The sequence below is a fragment of the Perca flavescens genome, chromosome 13, assembly GCF_004354835.1.
Source record: "Perca flavescens isolate YP-PL-M2 chromosome 13, PFLA_1.0, whole genome shotgun sequence".
Lineage (NCBI taxonomy): Eukaryota > Metazoa > Chordata > Actinopteri > Perciformes > Percidae > Perca > Perca flavescens.
Genome location: NC_041343.1, coordinates 10,631,674 through 10,653,333, shown reverse-complemented (window position 1 = coordinate 10,653,333; position 21,660 = coordinate 10,631,674). Strand labels below are relative to the sequence as shown.

The following is a 21,660-nucleotide window of genomic DNA, read 5'->3' as shown; positions in this document are numbered from 1 at the left end:
ATTACTGTTAAAATAAAACGGATAACCTTTTAATCTGATTAACAAATGTGTTGTAACTAATTGTTAATAATTAAGATTGTTAAATCTGCACCCAAAAATACATTACTGTGGTCCAGAATGACCGACAGATTCGGTGTAGGTGTGAGCACTCTCAGACAGTAGTAATAAGCACTTGCAGCAAACACTCCACACACATCATCAAAATGTATATCCAACCACACAAACCGGGCTGCCGGTTGTGGCAAGATCCCTGACAAGCTTTCAAAATTTATACTGTTCTACCATCTGCACTGCTGGGGAAGCATCACTGACAAGGCTAGTGCACTTATGTTGTCAGATGGAAAGCACTGCAACATGTCAGTTCTTACTCTGAACAAGACTAAAGATTATGTTGAGAATATACTTTAAGTGGGACAGTAATTCTATTATTTCTATCCCTCCACCAGGCCAATATAACTATACTTGCGTGGTGGCAAAAATTGGATCTTCTGACATTATTTCCATACATTCGCAAGTTGTGTTTCTACTTTGTGTCAGCAGCTCAACTGGAACAGTAATAAAATGGAGACGTACCAATGTCCAATTTAAAAGAGAGGGTGGGACCAATCTTTATTTTTGGAAGTAAGACTTTGTATCCTTTGTAGAATTGCACACTAACTGTAGTATAGAATACACACTGCATACTAGCAGTTCCAGGGCTGAGATAGAGAAAAAAGCAATACAGTGTTAAACGGTGTATCATTCTCACCTTGTAGAATGGCACTGTTAGCCTTATGACCATACAAGCTCCATGTTGAGGCAAATATCACCTTGGACATACTGTAGCATTAGGATTTAGACACACCAACTATGGAATCACTTAAGGGATGGTCAAAGCAGAGGACTAAGTTTAATGATGATCATAAAGGCCAAACCACATAGAACGTGTTTTTGACGTCCGTCCCTCAGAACAGGTAGGCTTCCATTTTATGAAATGTATCAATCCACACTATCATGAAGTGATGAATAAAAATAATGCTAGTCCGCATGCCGTATACTTGAAAACTATTTTTGTCCAGTGTTGTGAATACGTTACATTCCATTCTGCAAACAAACTCTGAACAAAGCCTCTCTCGTCTGTTTTAATTGGTATTATAAATGTGTATCATAAATTGTAACACTGTATGAATGTATCTGCATGAACCTACTTTGAACCAATCCTCCTTACCTATGGAGCCTCTTTCTCATCCATCTACTGTCACGTACGCCATCTAAGTGAATGGAGCAATTGTTAGAAAATGTATATATCCTTGAATGAAACGGCGAGAAGCCGCTTCTGATGGGCGCAGAGCTTCGCCAATCTGATCTCTGAAAAAATTCCATGATGGGCCCGCAGAATAATTCCGTGAAATGAACACGGATCGCCGAAAATTCTGTGATGGGCCCACGGAAGAATTCCGTGAAATGAATGATTAAGTTAAGGAAAAGGTCGTGGGTGAGCTTACGTTTCCATGACATGCGGGACAACAATGGGATGGTTGGGTCTAGGAAAAGAAGAACGGGATGGTTGGGTTTAGGAAAACAGTAAACAGTTGGGTTTAAGAAAATAATAACGGGATGCGGGACAACAACGGGACGGTTGGGTTTAGGAAAAGACATTGGCACTGTGCTCCGTGGTGGCCACACGGAATTTTCACACATTCCGTGCCAACACCACGTAATGCGGTGTTAACAGTTTGTGATCATTTCACGGAATTTTGTGAGACCAGGCTGGTTTCGCCGGAGCTCGGACTGCTGTCTGTCTGCGCGGCCGTCTGACAGCATCAGTAGTAAATTGAGAAAGTTTCCTGACCGGTTAAAAAAGTCTCATAGTCGCGTTAAATAGCAGTCCAATGCTGCGTTTTGGTATAGTTGGTTTTAACACCTGATGCAGTGTGGGCCTATAGGAGTACACATGAAAAAGGTTAAACTCTGCAATTAATCCGCAGTTCACTCACCTAAAGGATTATTAGGAACACCATACTAATACCATGTTTGACCCCCTTTCACCTTCATAACTGCCTTAATTCTTCGTGGCATTGATTCAACAAGGTGCTGGAAACATTTTTTAGAAATGTTGGCCCATATTGAGAGGATAGCACCTTGCAGTTGATGGAGATTTGTGGGATGCACATCCAGGGCACGAAGCTTCCGTTCCATTTTGTATTTTGAATTGTTACCTGCCACCAGAATTTTGTGATTTCCTTGCCATAAATATAGACGTTTTTACCATAAATGTGTGCCTAAAAATGTATCAGAATGCAGGAAGTCTTTTACGCTCAAACTTTCCTAAGGGAGGAGCCCCAGACCCCCCTGCTTTATGCATCCCCCCAAAAGCAAATTTTGAGCCAGGAAAAACGGTATATTATCACAAACAGCCATACAAACATATTAAAATGGCAGAGTCAGAGAGTTAAAACAGATGAAAAGATGGAGAATCAGACAGACAATGTCAACAGAGAGAATCAAGGAGAATCGAACAGTGACAACAAAAACAACATACTGTAGAGAATGATAGTAACGTGACAGCAACATGCTGTACTTATGGGCTTGCTGACATGCTCACAGTGACCGTGCTTACACACTTATGTTCAGCAGGTATGATGTTTACCATGTTCACTATCTCAATTTAGCAATACACTACATCCGAAACAATCCAATACTACTTATTTCAGTCTGCACCAAAATGACCGACAGATCAACATTGCCATCCATGAGGCTAAATGCTGTGGTGTTTGGCATAGGATTATGCCACATACTTGTCTCTATACAAATCAACATAAATTAATAACGTGACAGCATAGTTCCAGCCCAAAAGTGTCCAAATGTGGAAGGTGTCAACGGTAAGGTGGAGCCACAAGCTCAAATTCATTTTTTATGGGAAGCAGAAAAAAAGTCAAGGCAGCAAAAATTAGCACCTCTACACTGCCAGGTAGACAGGAATCTTTTCTTTTTTTTTTACCAAATAATTGTTTCCAGTGTGGGGTTAATAAGACCAGTCACTGACTGAATGAATGCTTGCCACAGGGAAAACCCCCCTCTGTGATACCTCTACTGTAAGGTTGTGTTATTCATCCCTTACACTTCACACTTATTTTCCAGGAAAATCTGATCATTAGTAGTGGATGTCTTTGAGATTCAAGTCTGCATTTCTCACATTGACATTACAACCCCATGGCCCCAGCGGTAGGGGATTAAATTAATGGCAAACTACAGTACTCCTCTGTCACTCTGTTCCCGGACCAAACATGGGGTTATTTTGTTCAATTTAAAATGTGTTATTCAAAATAGTTTCCTGCAGTGTGGTGGCACAGCCACCTCATTATCAAAATAATCATTCATCAAATTCAGAGGACAGAGAGTCCTCAAATGTCGGTCCATGTGTACAGTATCAACTGAGTAACTGTGAAAACCAGACACTGTTTTCTGGTAATTGTCCCTTGTGGGAGTGTATAAAGAGGAATAATGGTTCCAGTGTGCTTTGTTTGAACCAGACAGTGTTATTATCTACAATTTTTCCACTCCGTAAACAAAGCATCTCCATGCTCTGAAGTACCGGTCATAGAGAAATTAAAAGTGTGATCTACTACTACAAAAGAAGCACTCGGATCAGACCACAATCTGTAAAATTCCAGCATCAATGAAAGACTTTGTATAGCTTTTCTATAAAGTTATTTATAGTAGACCTACTGTACATGTAAAAGCCTTATGCTTACGGAATCTTTAATACTGTATTAATAATACGAAAAACTCAACATTTAGGAAAATGTGCTTATTTTCACTCTCACCAACTTAGCATAAAGACTGGAAACGGGGAAGCAGCTAGCCTGGCTCTGCCCAAAAGTAACAAAATCTTTGGAATCTGTACAAAAACAGTAGCGTATGAACAGCTTTTCCGGTCTTTATGCTAAGATAAATTAGCTGGCTGCATACTTCAGGTACAGACCTGTGAGTGGTATCAATCTTCTCATTTGACTCTCAAGAAAGCAAATAAGCATATTTCCTAAAATGTTATTCAATGTACAGTAAAGCTTCCAGTTTATTATGTACACCTGTACACTTTAACGTAATCTAGTACAACGGCGCTGCCTTGGCTTTGCGAAGCCTACTGCTGAAATTATTAATTGAAGCAAAGGCCAAACGTTCACAGATTACATTTTAAATGTGAGAATTTGCTGCTTTTCTCTTTTATTTGACTTAATTTGATATACCGGTAATTCTAAACTAAATATATTTGGGGGTTTGGATTATTGGTTGGACAAAACAAGCAATATGAAGATGTCATCTTGGGCATTTTCTTTTACTATTTTTCCACACTTTTTAGACTACAGGATTCCTCCAAAAACAATTAACAAATGAATCCATAATAATAATATTAATAATAAACTATTATCTTGAGTGACAATGACCACTGTTCACAAGGATAGCTCTGCTTTCTGTTCTGATAGAAACCACGGGATGACTAAGACCTACCACAGAGTTGCTTTTGCTGATTTAATATGCTTCACTGGAGTCTTTGCTGCCGTCTTGACTGCACATGGCCACACTAGCTACTGTCAAAAACCCACGCATACCTCTGTGACACACACACACACACACACACACCTCAAACCAGCACTTGTTTGTGACCGTGCCATGGCTGTGCTGATGTGCTTTGAGTTGTGACATTTGAATTGGGGCTTAAAGCCACACAAAGTCCTCTGTTTTGATTATTGATTATTGCAGTTTGCTTTGCAGGTCCAACACATTTGAGCGGCTACTGAAGACTTAACGTGGTTGTAGACCATGAGGCCATATTGGTCCATTGATCATACAGAGAATCCCAGAGCTGACAAGATAATTGCTTCAGAGCCTTTCATTACCACACCTCTATCACTGATTGTAAAGGTTGTGACCCTTCTTATCAGCCTCTTGCTGCCACCAGGTTGATCAATTCCAGTCATCAGACAGGCTTTATTGATGGTCAGAAAATGGGATATAATCAATCTTTTTTTTCTTTTTTCCAGAATCAAAGATCCAATGGTGATTTACGTTAACCTTATCATTGAGAAACCACACCTATAGATATAGGGGTGGAGTGGATCAGATTAAAATGGCTTAGACTTTCAATAACTGTATTTTACTAACCACAACCTGCCATTACTGTATATCATACACCACAATAAGCCACCTATAGTATCCCTGACCCAGACTTTGGGCCCAGATACAGTAAAGTTGTTTCTCTTCCACCACAGCCACTCGCTGCTCTTTTTTTTTTTATCTGCCTCTGAAGATGCATTTGGCGGTTGATGAAAGCCCTGGCCAAATGTTTTCAATCTGTAAACTTCACTGTTCAGCCTTGGCTTCAGGCTCAGAGTGTTTCCGTTGTCTACATTGTTGTCATATGCCTAATCTAAAGCGTTAACTGCATCTTCCTATGGCACAGTGAGCTCTTCAAAGTAAACAGAAGGCAGAATGATGGACTTTTGTAGAAGGTCTGGTCCTACAGGCTGGTGTTCGTTTCTTTGGCACAGAGCAAAGATGATTTTTGTATGCATACATTTCCCATTCCCTTGTGACCTAAATTTGTGCCTACTCAATAATTCTTCTTATTTTCTTTCCACCTAAAATGCCATAATGATGTATGGCTGTCTTTCAAAACACATCAATTATTAATTTCTGTTGGTTTACTTTGAATTACTACGTGCATGCTCTGCAGCAAAATGGCTATGCTGCCAACAGAAAGACTAACTTTGCATCCTCTTAGGAGGACAAGTGCTTCTGTCTCTCCTCTTTCTAGATAAGCTTCTTTCCCTCTTCATCTTCATCACATTTCTGTACTTAACATGGGGAAGCATGCCTATAACAAGCGAGTTGTGATTTAGTGATTTAAATAAAACACTTTACTTTGAGTATCCCTTCCCAAAGGCACGTTCGAACGGAAGGCAGAATTGAACAGTAGTAAGTAACAGGATAAACAAAGGTTTATGTGCACATACACATGCAAGGCTGTTGCATACCTAGATATATATTGTTTGATTTGTTTAATAACAAACATTTGTGCAAACTAGAAAAGGCTGATTTCAGCTCACAGCTTAATTCAAGGATCTAAAGTTGTTATGTCTGTCTGACTGCTGCAGGAAATGTTCCCTGGAGGAAGTAATTCTTTCAGGTATTCTCCACCCCCCCCCCAAAAAAAAAATCTTGAAAGCATAGTTTCTGGTTCGTAAAATCCACATCACAACTGCAAACTCTTTGAAGTCTATAGAGCTGACTGGCTAAATGGCAGACAGGTTCTTTTCCAGTGATGCTACATGTAGCTCAAACCACCAAAGCCTGTCTAGAGATGCACATCTAAAAAATAGTAACTATGTTATTTTTTTCCTCCAACCTTATAAGAATTAAACATGCTCATCGCTACATGGAAACCTGTACGCCAAGCTGTGCTGTAAAATGACTGGTGCTACCCTTAATGACATCCAGCTCCTGTATGAAGTGAGGGTCACCTCAAAGCCATTGACTATTGCTTCGGACCATTTACATATTGACTTCCAGATTTCCATCAGAGCAGAGGTTAGGTCTCCCCAAAGGTAGCAGTAATTAGGGTTGTGCCGATGGACGATATCATCCACCATTGTGATGCCACGCCCCCCACCCTGTCAGACACACACTAATCCTAGTCTCTTCTATAGCTAACCTAAAAACTTTGCAGGCAGGTGCGAAGCTGTGGGCGGTCCTGGGCCCGCCCACATTGACAGCTGGTCCACCCAATCAGAAATTCAAAGTCAAGTGTGTTGGTGTGCAAATCACAACAACCATGGATTGCTGTTGTAGCCAACAACTGGAAACTTTATACATTGTTTGTCTGCTATTTCATCACTAAATTCACTTCTGAGAATTGTTTATCCGAGAAATCAACTATGTAGTAGAGGTGGGCGATATATCGTTTAGACGATAATATCCAAATTGTTGTCTGGACGATATGCAAAATTGGGATATTGAATATTTCATAATTTGTACAATCCGACCCCCCAAACATGAAAAGAGCTGAAGAAAGTTAAAGAGAAAACAAATAACGCACACTACAACCTTCTTAACAATTATATGTAGCGATTTTAATACTGTAGGGGTTTGTTTGACTGTATTTGTTGAACAAAATCATGATCGTCCCGCACGAGAGTAAGTTGCTACTAGTTCTTACCTTGCGCGTTATGACGTTCACTCATGTCAACATAGATGGCGGCGCGCGATTGTCCAGCGGCTCTCCTGTCAGTGTGTATTTATACAAGTACGTACAGCCACACTGAACTAATCAATACAGGACCACGATACGGACATAGCCTGACCGAGCCCTCCAGGTTTTTGTCGGCGCTAGCACGCCGAGCTAGCTATCTACCGGCAGGATGAGAAAATGACTCCGGCACGACCAGGACTGCATTTTTGTGCACAATGAATGGAGTACCAACTGCAGGATCGTTGCCCAGTACGGCTCACCTGACCTGGAGCCCTGTCGGTAATATACTGACTATTTTATTTACTACGAACGTTAGCAAAAGTTTGGTTCACTGCTAACCATAGTGAACAAACTGCAGCGCGATCACCTGGATACAGGATACAGGGGACTTTTACAAGGCGTCCTTAAAGTCTGTTCCCCTCCAGCTTTCTCCCAGCATGTAAACTGTGTTACTAGAGGGAAGAACACACTAGACCATGTATACTCTAACATCAAAAAAGCACACAGAACTGCCAAATAGAAGGACCATCAGAACCTAGTCTGACCCGGCCCTGTCCCAGCTCCAGGACTGCTTCCAATAAGGACATGGTTGTGTGCAATGTGTTACAGAACAGAGCCCTTTGTTTATGGTTATGATTTCCTCTTGCTTGTACATTTTCCCAAGAGAACCACTGAAATAGCCTCCGAACAAGGCTTCTTTTAACTTCTAGAAGGATTTCAAAAATATCGTCTGAATATCGATATCGGAAAAAAATATCGAGATATTCATTTTTGTCAATATCTTCCACCCCTACTATGTAGAGCTCAAATATGGGCCGTTTTACGAAAATTGATGGCTAATTGCAAATTTGGTCCGACTGTCCACCTTCACAGACCCCGCTGTGAGCTGGCTGGAGCTCTATCAAGAGACTTGCGGACAAGAGGCGTTTAGTTCCCTGATCGTTAGTTAATAACTCAACACACATATCCATTATAAGATTAACTGGAACCTGTGGTTTTTCAAAGTTATAATGTTCCACAGTAGATTGTGGGCATAACGTAACAAACTCGCTGACCTGGCTTTCACACACACCGGTCACGGAGCAGGCAGAGACGAGGGAGAGCAGCGTGTGACAGGGCAGAGAGATACCCGTCTCTCTTTGACAGTCTTGTAAATAAATTATAATATGTATAGTAGAGCAGTCAGTCTTCCTCTATCATTGGCACCGATTTATGTTTTCCTCCGTGGGTGCTCACATGCCTTTAAAAAAAAATTAAATAAAAAAAAGTCAAAACATTTTTGCATTTCAGAACCTTAACAAATGGACAACGGCCGACACGAACACACACGACTATTAACTCAAAAATAAAGCCGTAAAGTAGGCTATCCTTCAACTCAGGACAGCGCCACTTCTCACAAATACTGATAGGATTGGAGATGAAAAGTTTAAACGGACACGTAACCGCGATCAGTGTTCACACGCTTCACTTAGCAACAACTGCAATGTTTAATTTTAAATGAATGTAGCCTACTAGCAGTCTGGCACACATGGATGCTCAGTATTTTTTTATACCATTTGAATTTCATTTGTTATTTTTTTTTAATTAGTTTTTAAGTAGAAAAAAATATTTATGTAGAGATATAGTAAAATAAAAAAAGTGCTTGGTCACGTCTGGTTTAAAAGAACTAAGATAGCAACGGCCAAATTGACAACTTTGAGGCTTCAAAAACGTAGTCCACAAACCAATGGGTGACGTCACTGCTGCTACATCCATTATTTTTACATTTTTTATTTTTACAGTCTATGGATGGACTACTGTCTTTAAAGCAAATTGCTTTTCGGGGACATCTTGAATTGAATCTTGAAAAGATACTGAGACCATATACATTTTGACATACCAGAGGCCTCGTATATGTAACTGGCCTCACAGTTGACATGTGGATGGCACAATGGTATAATGTGTATACCTTGCTAACTTTTTACAGGATCCGTGCTGCATATCGTCCTAATAACCCTTCCTGCTTTGATCTGTGTGGTGAAAGGAAAAACACTGCAATAAACATAGATATGTTTCCCCATCACCCAGCTAATCTAAAATCCCATTATTAGAATATGAGAAATACATCTCATATTTCTCTCTAGTGTTAAAGAGGCATTTATAATGTAGCTCTTTTTCCAACATTATTAGAATTTTATGAGCACTGTTGATAGTATTCATCATAGTATGACTATTACCCCCATTCTTACAGAGCCAAGGTTTGGCTGTATTTTTTTCTTCTTTAATATAACATTAATTATGCATTATTTATTATATCCTTATTATTCTATTTAATTTCAGCAGCTAGAATACTCAAGATAACAGAGTTAGCAGCTGAGATTGATGTAACTACACAGAAACTTAAGCATTCTCCAGTTTCACCCTCTGGGGTGCTATTCCAAAGTTTCCTTGTACTAACATTTTGTGCTTGTGGTGACAGAAATTCTTGGAGTTACTATCTTTTCCAAGAATATCAAAACAATATGTTTGGGCTTTTGGGCACATCTTGTTATCCCCCAATCACATCTTGTAACCATCATCAGGTTTTTTTTTTGTCAGTGACGGATGATGGAGACATCTAATAGTTCAATACATTGGGAGCGAGTAGCAGAAATGTTCCAAATAATATGGTGATGAGTATTGATCATTAGTGATCACATTGATTCTATCTAAAGTAAAATAAGAGTTTATGACTGTTTACAGGCTATGTCATAATAATAATAATACATTTTATTTAAAAGGCGCCTTTCTCGGCACTCAAGGACACCGTACAGGGATACATACGACATTTAAAAGCAGCAAAAAAATATAAATAAAAATGAAACAATAATAGAAACAACAGAAAGAGGCAGAGCAATTGACAACAAGTGGAATAGGCAGTTTTAAACCGGTGTGTTTTGAGTTGCAATTTGAAATGAGGGAATGAATCAATGTTTCTGAGTTGGGGTGGTAATGAATTCCAGAGACGGGGAGCATGGTGGTTAGACGGGTGGAGGGGACAGACAGATGTATGGAGGAAGAGGATCTGAGGGAGCAGGAAGTGGTGCGACGCTGGAGGAGATCAGATAAATATGGGGGGGCGAGGTTGTGGATGGCCTTGAACGTAAACAGGAGGACTTTGAATTGGATACGGAACTGGACCGGGAGCCAGTGGAGCTGTTGGAGCACAGGAGTGATGTGGTGGATGGAGGGGGTTCGGGTTAGGATTGGGGCAGCTGAATTCTGGACCAGCTGAAGTTCATGGAGGGATTTGTGAGGGAGGCCGAAGAGGAGAGTGGTAGTAATCCAGACGGGAATTGACGAGACTGTGGACAAGGATGGCGGCGGTGTGTGTAAGGGAGGGGCGGAGGCGATTGATATTTTGTCGGTGGAAGTAGGCAGACCGGGTAATGTTAGTGGACACATTATACAGTATGTAGAACCTGATTGTTTTAATGAATTAACCTTTATTTTGCCAGACAGTTTTGGATGAAGTCTTACATTAAACAGTGTAAAAATACCTTATATGTGATTACATGTGTTAGTGTTCAGATACTTCATTAGCATATAGAGCTTCTAATTGACAGCTAACACAAAACAATTTTTCCAAATTATTCTACTTTCAGAGTAGAAGTCTCCTGAGAAGGAATATTGTTCAGCCTACCACGGTGGAATTTAAGAGGCTGATCTACGGACAAGACTGAGCTATTTAGTGGTGTTTTATTAATTTTCATTTTACATTTCCTATATAATCTGTGTTCATTTTCTGTATGCTCCATGTCTTCTGTGTCTTTGTGTTAGTGCGCACTGTAGTCTCCTTTAGATGGAGGGCCCCGATTATTCAGTGATTCCTGTGACAGGACAGCACGTTCCTCAGAGCTCAAGAGGCACCAACAGCCTATAAGGCGAAAAGGGACTGTTTTTGTTATAGGATAAAGTGGCTTTTGCTTGAAGACTGTTGTCCAATGATAGTAAAGTATTGTAAATAATCATTTTAATAAGGTAAGGATAAGAAAAGATTTGTTTTTGGCTGTATTCCAATCAGAAAACTGTTCTTTGTCTCTAGAACAGTATAAAATCAATGTGCGCAAAGCTCTCTTTGGGAGCTGCCTTGGAATACTGAACTGATAAGACTTGGTGACTTTTTCTCTGTAACTCCTCTGTAATTAATTAGATAAAACTATTTGCAATATTCACCTTCAACCATCTCTGTGTTCTCTGTGCTTTTGTGTTCGATATTTGAGTACTTATGGAGAGGTCAATAAATCTCCATAACGCTACATTTATTAAACCTTCAGTTATTAATTTGTCCTTGATATGGAATTAAATTACTTGACAGGTATTCTGGTACATTCTCTTTATGCCTTTTTTTTAGCTGAGCAGATTTTCTTACTTATTTCTTAAAATATAGATATCTGTATTTTTGTGTCTTGAAGGCAGATGGTTATTTACTGATAACGAGTGTGCCCATTTGGAGCGCGAGCCTGTTCAGAACGGTACAATTGCTTGGTTCACAGTATTTATTTTTTTTCTCACAACTTTATCTAACTATAAGCGCGGTTCAATCAGGCGTGATTCGGCTGCGGATCAAAATAAAATCAATCAATCAAAGGTGATGCCCTCTGGGAAAAATGGAACGCCTATATTATAAGATGGGGGGATAGCCTGCCTTGATGCCTAGTATATTTTGGCTAAGGACAACATTGACCATATCGCTGTAATCAATGGCGACCTACTCGCATCCCCACAGTTCTCTCATGTTTCGTTCTTGTATTTGTGCGCAAGTGTGTGTGCAAATAGGAGTATGTTTCAACTTTTTGGACATATGGGAGTAAGTGAACACGTGCAGGTATGTGTGTGCCTCTTCTGTTTTTGTTTCTCACTTTTCCCTTTTTTGTTGTTTCTTTTATTTCAATAAGGGCACTACGTGGCTAGCATTTGATTTATATTGTCTCATCATATTGTAACCATACTTACTCGTAAATAAAGTATAAAAAACAAACAATCAATTATACACATTAAAAACAAACACAGGTTGTTTTTTTTTTGTTAAGTGAAAGGGTTGAGCTCATATTAAGCCTCACAGTATTTTGCCAAGATAGAAAAGTTGACCCTTGTGAAACAAACAGCACAAATACACAACCTCAGTCTGATCCAATATAGCACACACCTGTGCAATCTCCAGGGAACTATTTTTGAGAACAAATATATTTATATATGCTCACCTAGTCTCACGAGGCCCGCTGTATATATACACATCTGGGACGACTGTGGAGAGGGGTTCAGTTTAAATGTGTTCTCTTCTTCTGGCCTTCGATTCAGCCAATCTAATCGAGGTCTGATTAAGGACTGAGAGAATGCAATGAGCTTCAATTAACGAGGTGATGGGATAGAAAATCAGCAGTAACCCGAGTGCCAAGAAGCAGGATTGAGAAGCATTGCTGTAGAGCGACGTGTTTGGCCATGAGCACCTCTTGTCCTCAGAGCAGACACACATCTTGTGTGGAAAAATGCCAGAGTCCCATCTGGGATTATACTGAGCTAATATGGTCTGAAATCAGATTGCTGCCGAGTCTGCTGCTGAGCATGAAACCAAGCGGCAGTCATGGCGTCATTATACATTTAAATTAAAATGATGATACATTACATTGACGACCTTGGGTCATTTCGGAGCACACTTCCAAATGACCTATTTTGTCACTGTGTTTACTGTACTAACAAAGACTCCGGGAGACAGGATAACGGGTACAGAGAGTGGACAGATTGATGGATGGAGCGAGGACTTGTTAACAAGCAACAATAGCTTTCAAAAGCAATTAGCATCAAGCTAACAGTGTTTATGTGCTGAATCCCAAAGCACTTGGTGATCAATTACATGGCTGACAATGATTTGTGATGCTTGATTTTTATGGAAGGATCACAGCACTTCCTTTATGCACGGTTAGCAATACACAACACTTAAATGCAAAGTTTGGCTCTGTGGTAAATGTGCACGTTTCAATCAGAAACATTTCTGTCAGGAAGTGAAAACTGCTATTGCAACAAAATGTTTACGCAGTTGTATTCGGCAACACAGTCTCTCTGCGGTTCTCCCTGTCAGACTCCACAGAAGTCAAGATGAAATCAGCCCCGAGGTGTTCAGAGCAGAGCCCTGAAAACACATATCGCTGAGATGTGGAATGCAAGTCATTATGAGGGACAGGCCTGCAGAAACACACCAGTGTAAGTGTATTTGATACTAGGGAACCAGAACAGGAAGACACTGGGGTGATGAATCCACACAATGAGCAGTGTGGCAGAACCACTGAATGACAGAGGAGCTGATGGCTTAAATTAAGAGCTGACAGCTTCAATGAACTGCCTGCCATTAAATGCAGAAAGTAATGAGCACTAATTAGAATAAGCTGATGGCCAGCCGATGTGGCGTGCATAACTTGTTTTTCCTACCTGAACTGGACCGTCGTCTGCAAAATATACAGTTATAGATTTAACACAGAATGTACATTGTTTTAGACACAGTGATGGGATTGATTGTTCTGTGTAATTTAAGCAGCTACTTAGAGATGTCACGAGAGGGCTCCGCAGTGGGTAGTTATTCACCGATTGATGTCATCTGACAACACAACGTGCCCATCTGCAAGAATCTAACACGCTGCTTTGTCTTCATGAAAGAAAAAGCTTCAAGACTTCAAAACATCTTGCATTTATGTATCAGCCCTGACAACCCTTGCAACTGTGGCTCAGATCTGGCCACACCAGAAACAACCAAAGCGTGAAAACCCTGGTTGAATTTTCAATACGCGGTTATTTAATGTAGAAAAAACAGCAGCCTTATTTTCCGGAATACAAAATGTCTAAAAAGGACACACTCATTGGAAAAGAGCGGGAGAAAACACAAAGCGAAAGGTTGGATTTAACAATGAGATTGCCCACCAAAATGTCTTTCAGATACATCTGATGACACCTTGGAGCCGCTAAGTGCAACCTTTTGGCTGCCAGTACCTCTCGAGGATTAAGTGTCTCTTTCAGAGTGACCCCCAGAAGTAGATGTTATCGAGCGACAAGGATTTCTCATTCACATCCAAACTGAAATGACAACCTTTGAGTCTCAAGTCTGCTTCTCGAACAATGTGGCAACGGAGACTACAGTGTTTGGACGTGGAATGCGCAGTACTGGTCAGATTTGTCAAATGTATGAGGTGATCGAGTTGAGAATACCTCAGCTACTGAATACTTCCCATATAGTCGGCTGTACGCTGTTTACTTTACACAATATCTGTTAGGTGCAGTGTTAAATAAACTATGGCACTTTTTACAGTACATACTGTATACAGTACAGGCCAAAAGTTTGGACACACCTTCTCATTCAATGTGTTTCTTTATTTTCATGACTATTTACATTGTAGATTCTCACTGAAGGCATCAAAACTATGAATGAACACATATGGAATGATGTACTTAACAAAAAAGTGTGAAATAACTGAAAACATGTCTTATATTTTAGATTCTTTAAAGTAGCCACCCTTTGCTTTTTTTGATAACTCTGCAAACCCTTGGTGTTCTCTCAATGAGCTTCATGAGGTAGTCACCTGAAATGGTTTTCACTTCACAGGTGTGCCTTGTCAGGGTTAATTAGTGGAAGTTTTTTCCTTATTAATAAAAAAGCAAAGGGTGGCTACTTTAAAGAATCTAAAATATAAGACATGTTTTCTGTTATTTCACACTTTTTTGTTAAGTACATAATTCCATATGTGTTCATTCATAGTTGTGATGCCTTCAGTGAGAATCTACAATGTAAATAGTCATGAAAATAAAAGGAAACGCATTTGAATGAGAAGGTGTGTCCAAACTTTTGGCCTGTACTGTATTTTTTTTTTTTTAAAGCCAACACTTCTTTGCCTGCAAGCTGGGACTAATTAACAAAAGCAGCCCGAGACATACACATATCTAACGGACAGTTTTCCAATGTTTATAATTATTAGCTGGAGGACATGATTATGCAAGCTCAAGGAATAATTGAATGGAAGCTAACTGTAAGACACTTGGTGACTGGAGAAAGTGTGGAAATGGCACATTGTGCTTGATTTAATGTACCGCTTCTGCTTTAGCCACATATCTCATAGAAGGTATAGACAAGAATGTGGTGTAAAATGTCTTGCTTTTCTTCCTTGACCATATTTGCAAGTAGAGTCTTGCACGCTGGGAGGTTACACATTAAAACAAATTAGTAAAGAGATTTAAGAAATAAGCCAGAAGGCAGTATACGCAGCAGGTGGCAATGAGGATATAGGCAGGGAACTATTTAGCTTTGGGGAGTATGGAGGATTTTTCCCTAAAAAAAAAAGCAGGGAAGTTAAAACACCCAAACAATGTCTCTGGCTCACAGGCTCCTTAGCAGAGCTGTCCGGCGCCTTCTCCCTCCTCTCGCCCACAGGAGTTCAGAGCAAATCAAATTTATTACAGCCTCTAATTACAATTACAGTCTCAAAGGGCTTCACAATGAAACAACAAATGGAAATGATAAATGAAAATGGCACTCTCAACTTTAGACTCTTAGTGAAAATGAGGGGGAAACCCTTCCACGGCAACTTAATTAGGGACAAAGATGCAAGAAACCTCGGGGTGGATCTAACAGAAAGAAATCCCGCTGTCCCCTTTCCCTTTATACAAAACAAAACATGCAATACTGTAAGTGGTGACAGTTATACTGTATTTTAGTTTAAAACAAAAGTCACGTTCCTGTGAAGGGAGGTTCATACATGGGGTTCTAAGTTGTCCAATGAGCTATTATAAACTTTAGGAAACAAATTTAAAATCATATCTGGTTATGAAAACAGTGAAACGATCCTTTAATTATTTCATTGGTCTATCTTGTTACATTTATTGAAGACTAATGGCTGCATTTTAGCTTAGGTCACCTCAAGGTTTGGGTATCATCTGAGATGATAACCTAACTTAAATCTCAGAGGGCTTGGCTGCAAAAGTTGCTCATTTATTAATCATTAATGTTAAGTGATTATTTAGTTTACTACTCGCTACAGTAGTAAAAAACAACTGTGTAACATTTAGCAGTAATATTGTAAATTTAAGGGCAGTTTGAACACCATGGTGACGTGTAACATTAGAACGTTATTTTTCAAAGATGAGGGTTTGACAGAACAAGACGCAAGTCTTGTAAATTTCTATGAAGCACTGTTAGTACACTGTAAGTTGAAAGAGGCAACCCCTCTTTAGATTTGCATTCTTATCTGAGAACTATTCCACTGGAAAAAAAAGACATGAAAGCAACATGTGTGCTATCTAACATGAGCTTAAACACAACAGGGGTCTTGTGGGTTTCAGAATTAGGCTTTGTAATAAATCCAAAAGATATTCATGCTGCAAAGTGACTTCAGCAATTATCAAATCCATGAAGCTGTAATATTTCATTGAAATGTGAGTTGAAATCTGACAGACAGGTCATTCATATGCGTTTAGTCCATTTCTGTCATAGATTTGATCCTGTAATTAAATAACAGAGAACGCAAATCAGGTCAGGGACCTCTTGCTGCGCACACAGTGCACTACTACTATTCCCTGATGCATGAGCAGGGGGTTAGAGGTGACATCACATCATGCCTTGCACAAGAGCACGTTTTGACTTGAAGGAGAGAGATTTTTTTTTTTCTTCCCTCTGCTCCTTTCTCTGACGAGACCACCCAAGGTCACAGAGTGGGAATGATCAGTCTCCCATGTCCTACTCCTGCAATAACTGGGCTGTGATTACTACATCACTGTCAGCAGCAGCAGCTCACGGGCTCATGGCATCTCTTTCAGTCGCGGTTGGACCTTGGGCACCTGCGTCAGTGCTGAAACCGCGGAGCCCCCGTGAATAAGTGGGCCCACTCACTCACTGTGTCTCGCCTGGGAGGTTGTTGCGCAAAAAACGCACAAGGAGGGGGGGGGGGGGGGGGAGAGTCCCCTCCAGCTGTCTAGAGCATCACTGACAAGCTGGTCGGTTAACAGTGAGCCCTCCCCGCAAACGTTCACCGCTCGGGATCAGGGTTTGCCCCTCCTGACCAGCACCAATCTGAGATGGGTAGACGGAGGGGGCGGGAAGGTTAGTTTGAAGAGGGCAGAGCTTTGCGAGGGGACGCCGATTTCCCTAATAGGCTATTTCACCGCTGGAAGAAAAATAAAAAGCCAAAGCCAGCAGACAATAACAGCTGAGGGAGAAATCAGTCGGACCACACGTCAGAAGCTCATTAACTCCAAGGAAAGCCAAGCCGGCAGAGAAGAGAAGAAACGGCTAGAACGCATCCCTTTACTGCTGCTGGTGAGGTTCTGATTTCTTTAAATGCTTGTCATTACCTATATGTGTTTGATGTACCGCCGTATATGATAGGTTTCGCACATGTCGCCGGCAGGATAATAGCCCGAGATGATTTTAAATGTGCTCCGTGGCAATGTTTCATTCACATGCAACAACTGCTGTTTGTGTAGCTACCGCATTCTAATTGATGGTTTAACAGGTCTCCCTGTACGTCTCCAAGTGGACGTGATGCTGATGTAAGAATGCGGCGCTGCATGCTTACAGCGTTGCCTTGTCTTTTAAAAGATTTGGGAATGAAGTATTGTTTGGGCAGTGTAAGCAACACATGTGGGAGCTCTGTGTGTGTGTGTGTGTGTGTGTGTGTGTGTGTGTGGTAAATGCAGTTGAGACAATGGCGGTGTTACATGCCTTTCTCCAGCTTGACTTCTCAGGACAGTCAAATGGCAACACAATGCGACAGCGCACGCCGATTCTTATACTTTCCATTAACTGGCAATTAAACGACGGCGCGCGTGACGTTTGTGTTCATAAAATCCGCACCCGCACTAACTCCAGCCTCATGCTTGGACCCAGCGTGCTGGAAAATCCTGTCAGAAACCAGCTTATACCGAAAACCAGTGACAAGACCTTGGAACAAACCCCGCGTTACAGAGAAGAGTCTGGCAGCTATATGCGCCCCCCCCTCCCTCCCCAGCACCCACCTCCACTGTCCACAGCAACGCTGGCTATTGAAATAACATTTCAGTGTTTGTGTTTCCGAATTGAGAAGTTTTAACTGAGGCAAAAAAAACCAACAACAACTGATTATCTCTATGATGACGACAGAAAATAAAAACAACACTTCCATGTGGTTGCCAAACGTTTTTTATTAACGACATGTATTTCTCTTTATAATTTAAATTCTAAATAGTTGTGTGTTTAGCTGTAGCATCTAATGAGGAAGCATAAGCCTGCCTCATTAAAAAACATAATACTCTCTCTCTCTCTCTCTCTCTCTCTCTCTCTCTCTCTCTCTCAGTGTCGGGTACCGTGCATGTTGTGAAGTGTGTTAACAGCCACATATGCTGAGCAATATCCAATTGGCATTATGTTTTTCTTTTTTTTTAATAAAATAAGACCAGACTCAGTTGCAGAAGCACATGCTGCACAAACAAGACACCCTCTCAGAATTACTGTTGCATTGATGTTTGCTGCCTAAAATGTAACATTAATGGGCAACAAATGGTTTCCACCCGTAGTGTTGGAGAAGGTCCCTGATTGTGCACCCGTGCTCTTAAAAATGATCATTTATGATGCATCTGTGTGCACAATGTGGTACGGTAGTTGGCACCTTTCCAAACATAGCTGTATATAACAAAGAAACCTGTTGGATCTGCATTATTAAAATGTGTGGGCACACACATTAAAGCAGGCTCGGCATGCAGATACTTCCCAGCAGGAAGAATTATGATATTGCATTAATTTAGCTTCATCTTGTTCATGCTTTTCAACCAGCCTATGGCTGCATACCAGGTTCTTCAATTGCATCCCTGGTTCCTTCACTTGCTTCCCTCCCTCGCATCTTACTCCTTCCCACCGAGGAAGAATGGGAGAGACGTAAGGAAATCATCAGGAGAGAAGGGAGCGGAGTTGGCTTCCTGAGGAAAACACATGACTTTCACCCAGGAAATGCCTGTTTCTTAGGAGGGTTTTAATCCAAACCACGATCTTTTCCTAAACTTAACTAGTTGTTTTGGTTCCTAAATTTAACTTTCGTCGTCGCATAACGCTCACTTTTTGTCACCTAAACTTAACCCTAATGTCTGCCGAAACTACCGGCAGCTCGTGGTGCTCTGAACCCGGCTCAAAGTCACTTAATCTTGGGGAAACTGAACTACCAACTACCGCATCTCAGAGCTCTGTAGCGGCTAAACACACTACTACTACTACTACTACTACTACTACTACTAGCCGTTGATACAACCGGTCTTTAGTCATGAAGCTCAGTAGCGCTTTAAAGGTCCCATGACATGGTGCTCTTTGGATGCTTTTATATAGACCTTAGTGGTCCCCTAATACTGTATCTGAAGTCTCTTTCCCGAAATTCAGCTTTGGTGCAGAACTACAGCCACTAGAGCCAGTCCCACAATGAGCTTTCCTTAGAATGTGCCATTTCTGTGTCTGTAGCTATTGAGGAGGAAAGAGGGGCAAGGTGGAGGGTGGGGGTGTGGCCTTGACCAACTGCCACTTTGCTCGTTTGAAAGCCATGATGTCTCTCTCTCTCTCATGGGCGGGCCAAATTCTCTGGGCGGGCAAAGCAGAGAAAGGGGAGGTAACTTTGCTCCTTATGACCTCATAAGGAGAAGATTCCAGATCGGCCCATCTGAGTTTTGATTTTTCTCAAAGGCAGAGCAGGATACCCAGGGCTCGGTTTACACCTATCACCATTTCTAGCCACTGGGGGACCATAGGCAGGCTCAGGGAACTCATATTAATGTTAAAAAACACTCAAAGTGAAATTTTCATGCCATGGGACCTTTAAACAACTAGCAACTGCCGCTCGGCATCATGGAGCTCGTAGCCGGCCACTGTAGCCAGAGTCATGTGACCAGCTGGCGGTCTCCTGATTTCGTAGGATCTCTTACGTTTTGGTGTGCATACATTTTCGTACGATATCATACGGACCCGTGAGAGGTCATTGGGCCAGAACAACTTCCGGTTCAACAGAGGATGTGGAGCTAACAAATGAGAGAAGTGAGATCCAGCCAATGTCATAGGCAAAGCCCTGTTCTTAATTACCGGACATCATCCAGATCAAGGCTATAAGAAGTCTTTTTACTCTGAGGATCATTCATCACGCTGGCCTTTGCCTGCCACATTTTAAGGAGTTCCTTTTCTACACATCGCACACTCATGTATTTACCACACCTCTAATTTGATGTAATGCACAGTCATCTGTAGCTCCTTGCAGCCTTTCCCCTGCCATCTCTCAGTCTGCACGCTACAGGGCTCATATAATGCGATGACTCCCTGGACTCATAAGTGTGACCACAAGTAAATGACTTTCCTCAGCCAGGTTCTTCATCTGTTGAGACATACACAGCAGAGAGCCCCTATTCACAGCAAATGGCTGTGTGGTGAAAGGGAAGCAAACTCAGATTTATTGTCCAGCAGGGAATGTGTCAGGGAGAGCAGATTTGTTTTTGAGAGAGGCGTTATCTTTTTCCGAGAGTTGCAGATGGATATGTTGTGCTTCTGTGACTTACTGTGGTGAACCTGCTACATCTGAAGTAGCGTGATTGGAGGATTTGTTTGTAATTGCTATTATTTGGATTCTGCATGCAGATGCAGCCAAATAAAACGGGTATCGAAGATAGAGGCAGATTGTTGCGAGGATTAGCATTTCCGTATCGTTCCTCGAGGCACAGTAAGGCATGATGCAGTAAAGTGCAAAGTATCTCGGGTGATTACAAAATAAACGAGGGTAATATCTCCCGGAGTGTTAAGGGAAAGCACTGGCTTTGTTTTTTTTGCCCATAAATTAATGTTAATGTTAATATATTTTGGAAATTACTTAGTATACTAAATAATAGGGTCACCCTCCCCTATTGTTCATGTTTGCAGAATAAAAAAGCGCACACACACACACACACACACACACACACACACACACACACACACACACACACACACACAAGCTTGTTTTGGAGATGACAATATGTACTGAGATCCACCACACAGCTCAAGTGGACATGGGGCTACGGTATCAAGCTACTGGCTGATGATGATGATAATCACAGCTGACAGGACGTAATCCAGAGAGCCCTCTAAGTATATTGGAGCCTCGACCATGATCATGTCAGTCATGACCAAGAATCTTTGAGGGGAAATTTAAAGCGTTGCTCCACGACGGCAAATATGATGAGAAGTGGAACAAGGCAGGACAATGAGAAGTCCATGCTGGGTTAATAGAGACAGGAAGAAACAGAGACGCACGTCTTCACTTAACCAGCACAACCAAATATCATTTATAGGATGAAGCAAAGAAGAGTGCTTTTGCATTACTCTAACTTCAACTTATTCACAAGGATTTTACCTACCCCACTCATTCTGTGGCTTGGTAAGCTTCCATCATTTCCCC

The 21,660-nt window shown here is 41.1% G+C and overlaps 1 protein-coding gene across 2 annotated transcripts in view; it reads left to right on the top strand.

Moving 5' to 3' along the window:
- The first annotated feature begins 17,369 nt into the window (after positions 1–17,369).
- gabra3 (gamma-aminobutyric acid type A receptor subunit alpha3) overlaps positions 17,370–21,660 on the top strand; it is a 110,669-nt gene continuing 106,378 nt past the window's right edge. For both annotated transcript variants that reach the window (XM_028595806.1, XM_028595805.1), the window contains exon 1: positions 17,370–17,543. The gene's annotated coding sequence lies outside the window, so the exon portion shown is untranslated. The remainder of the gene's footprint in view (positions 17,544–21,660) is intronic.